Source organism: Arachis ipaensis, chromosome B4 (assembly GCF_059453495.1).
Source record: "Arachis ipaensis isolate K30076 ecotype BB chromosome B4, ASM5945349v1, whole genome shotgun sequence".
Lineage (NCBI taxonomy): Eukaryota > Viridiplantae > Streptophyta > Magnoliopsida > Fabales > Fabaceae > Arachis > Arachis ipaensis.
This window is the reverse complement of record NC_142439.1, coordinates 113,011,636-113,015,346: the sequence shown is the minus strand read 5'-3', so window position 1 is coordinate 113,015,346 and position 3,711 is coordinate 113,011,636. Positions and strand designations below refer to the sequence as shown.

Sequence of the window (3,711 nt, the reverse complement as noted above, 5' to 3'; positions counted from 1 at the left end):
AATCCAGAGACAACTTGATTGAAAATTTCGAACAAGAAAAGGAGATGGCAGCCGAACCCAACAACAATGCAAGGAGAATGCTTGGTGACTTTACTGCACCTAATTCCAATTTACATGGAAGAAGCATCTCCATTCCTGCCATTGGAGCAAACAATTTTGAGCTTAAACCTCAATTAGTTTCTCTAATGCAGCAGAACTGCAAGTTTCATGGACTTCCATCTGAAGATCCTTTTCAGTTCTTAACTGAATTCTTGCAGATATGTGATACTGTTAAGACTAATGGCGTAAATCCTGAAGTCTACAGGCTCATGCTTTTCCCTTTTGCTGTAAGAGACAGAGCTAGATTATGGTTGGATTCTCAACCTAAAGACAGCCTGAACTCTTGGGATAAGCTGGTCACGGCTTTCTTAGCCAAGTACTTTCCTCCTCAAAAGCTGAGCAAGCTTAGAGCTGATGTTCAAACCTTCAGACAGAAAGAAGGTGAATCTCTCTATGAAGCTTGGGAAAGATACAAACAGTTGACCAAAAAGTGTCCTTCTGACATGCTTTCAGAATGGACCATCCTGGATATATTCTATGATGGTTTATCTGAGCTATCAAAGATGTCACTGGACACTTCTGCAGGTGGATCCATTCACCTAAAGAAAACGCCTGCAGAAGCTCAAGAACTCATTGACATGGTTGCTAATAACCAGTTCATGTACACTTCTGAAAGGAATCCTGTGAGTAATGGGACGCCTATGAAGAAGGGAGTTCTTGAAGTTGATACTCTGAATGCCATATTGGCTCAGAATAAAATATTGACTCAGCAAGTCAATATGATTTCTCAGAGTCTGCATGGAATGCAAGCTGCATCCAACAGTACTCAAGAGGCATCTTCTGAAGAAGAAGCTTATGATCCTGAGAACCCTGCAATAGCAGAGGTAAATTACTTAGGTGAACCTTATGGAAACACCTATAACTCAACATGGAGAAATCATCCAAATTTCTCATGGAAGGATCAAAAGCCCCAACAAGGCTTTAATAATGGTGGAAGAAACAGGTTTAGCAATAGCAAGCCTTTTCCATCATCAACTCAGCAACAGACAGAGAACTCTGAACAAAATGCTTCTAATTTAGCAAATCTAGTCTCTGATCTATCTAAGGCCACTGTAAGTTTCATGAATGAAACAAGGTCTTCCATTAGAAATCTGGAAGCACAAGTGGGCCAGCTGAGTAAAAGGATCACTGAAATCCCTCCTAGTACTCTCCCAAGCAATACAGAAGAGAACCCAAAAGGAGAGTGCAAGGCCATTGACATAAGTGCCTTGGCCGAACCTGAGAGGAGAGGAGAGGACGTGAATCCCAAGGAGGAAGACCTCCTGGGACGTCCAGTGATCAATAAGGAGCTTCCCTCTGGGGAATCAAAGGACTCTGAGGCTCATCTAGAGACTATAGAGATCCCATTGAACCTCCTTATGCCCTTCATGAGCTCTGATGAGTATTCCTCTTCTGAAGAGAATGAGGATGTCACTGAAGAGCAAACTGCCAAGTTTCTTGGTGCAATCATGAAGCTGAATGCCAAATTGTTTGGCATTGATGCTTGGGAAGTTGAACCTCCCTTGTTCATCAATGAACTAAGTGATCTGGATCAACTGACATTGCCTCAGAAGAGACAGGATCCTGGAAAGTTCATAATACCCTGTACCATAGGCACCATGATCTTTAAGGCTCTGTGTGACCTTGGTGCAGGAATAAACCTCATGCCCCTCTCTGTAATAGAGAAACTGGGAATCTATGGGGTGCAAGCTGCTAAAATCTCACTAGAGATGGCAGACAGCTCAAGAAGACAGGCTTATGGACACGTAGAAGATGTATTGGTAAAAGTTGAGGGCCTTTACATCCCTGCTGATTTCATAGTCCTGGATACTGGAAAGGAAGAGGATGAATCCATCATCCTAGGAAGACCTTTCCTGGCCACAGCAAGAGCTGTGATTGATGTTGACAGAGGTGAAATATTCCTTCAATGGAATGAGAACTCCCTTGGATTCAAAACTCAAGGATCTCCCTCTGCAACCATGGAGAGGAAGCAGGAAAAGCTTCTCTCCAAGCAGAGTCAACCAGAGCCCCCACAGTCAAACTCTAAGTTTGGTGTTGGGAGGCCACAACCAAGCTCTAAGTTTGGTGTTGAACTCCCATATCCAAACTCTAAGTTTGGTGTTGGAGAGTCTCAACAAAGCTCTGCACATCTGTGAGGCTCCATGAGAGCCCACTGTCAAGCTATTGACATTAAAGAAGCGCTTGTTGGGAGGCAACCCAATGTTTATCTAATTCTTATTTTTATTGTTTTCATGTTTTCTTAGGTTTATGATCATGTGGAGTCACAAAATAAATATAAAAATTGAAAACGGAATCAAAAACAGCAGAAGAAAAATCACACCCTGGAGGAGCATCTGTCTGGCGTTCAAACGCCAGAACAGAGCATAGTTCTGGCGCTGAATGCCCAGAATAGGAGCATCCTGGCGCTGAACGCCCAGAACAAGCATGGTTCTGGCGTTCAACGCCAGAAAAGGCAGCAAAGGGGCGTTGAACGCCCAAAAAGAGCACCAACCTGGCGCTGAACGCCCAGAGTTGTGTGCAAGGGCATTTTGCATGCCTAAATTGGTGCAGGGATGTAAATGCCTTGACACCTCAGGATCTGTGGACACCACAGGATCATCTCAGGATCTGTGAACCCCACAGGATCCCCACTTTACCTCCTCATAATCCTAGTTTTTATTTCCACATCTTCTTATTCTTCTATTCTTTCTTCTTTTGCTCGAGGGCGAGCAACATTCTAAGTTTGGTGTGGTAAAAGCATAGCTTTTTTGTTTTTTTTCATAACCATTGATGGCACCTAAGGCCAGAGAAACCTCTAGAAAGAGGAAAGGGAAGACAAAAGCTTCCATCAAGGGTCTATAGCTCAGTGGTAGAACATTTGACTGCAAATCAAGAGATCCCTGAGATACCTCAGGGGATACATTTTCTTCCACACAATTATTGGAAGCAACTAAGGGTGGAACATCAAGAGCACTCCATCATCCTTCATGAAATCAGAGAAGATCTAAAAGCAATGAAGGAGGAGCGACAAAGACAAGGAAGAGACATAGAAGAGCTCAAGGACATCATTAGTTCCTCAAGAAGGAAACGCCACCATTACTAAGGTGGATTCATTCCTTGTTCTTATTTCTTCTGTTTTTCGTTTTCTATGTTATGTGCTTATCTGTGTTTGTGACTTCATTACATGATCATTAGTAGTTAGTAACTATGTCTTAAAGTTATAAATGTCCTATGAATCCATCACCTCTCTTAAATGAAAAATGTTTTAATTCAAAAGAACAAGAAGTACATGAGTTTCGAATTTATCCTTGAACTTAGTTTAATTATATTGATGTGGTGACAATGCTTCTTGTTTTCTGAATGTATGCTTGAACAGTGCATATGTCTTTTGAAGTTGTTGTTTAAGAATGTTAAATATGTTGGCTCTTGAAAGAATGATGACTAGGAGACATGTTATTTGATAATCTGAAAAATCATAAAAATGATTCTTGAAGCAAGAAAAAGCAGCAAAGAACAAAGCTTGTAGAAAAAAAAAATAGACGAAAAAAAAAATATAGAAAGAAAAAGAAAAAGCAAGCAGAAAAAGCCAAAGCTCTTAAAACCAAGAGGCAAGAGCAAAAAGCCAATAACCCT

The 3,711-nt window shown here is 41.4% G+C and overlaps 1 non-coding gene across 1 annotated transcript; it reads right to left on the bottom strand.

The window, feature by feature from the left end:
• Positions 1–440: 440 nt before the first annotated feature.
• LOC148568823 (small nucleolar RNA R71) lies at positions 441–548 on the bottom strand. Its single transcript, XR_015882597.1, has one exon. It is a non-coding gene; the product is annotated as a small nucleolar RNA R71 (small nucleolar RNA).
• Between the last annotated feature and the right edge of the window lie 3,163 nt (positions 549–3,711).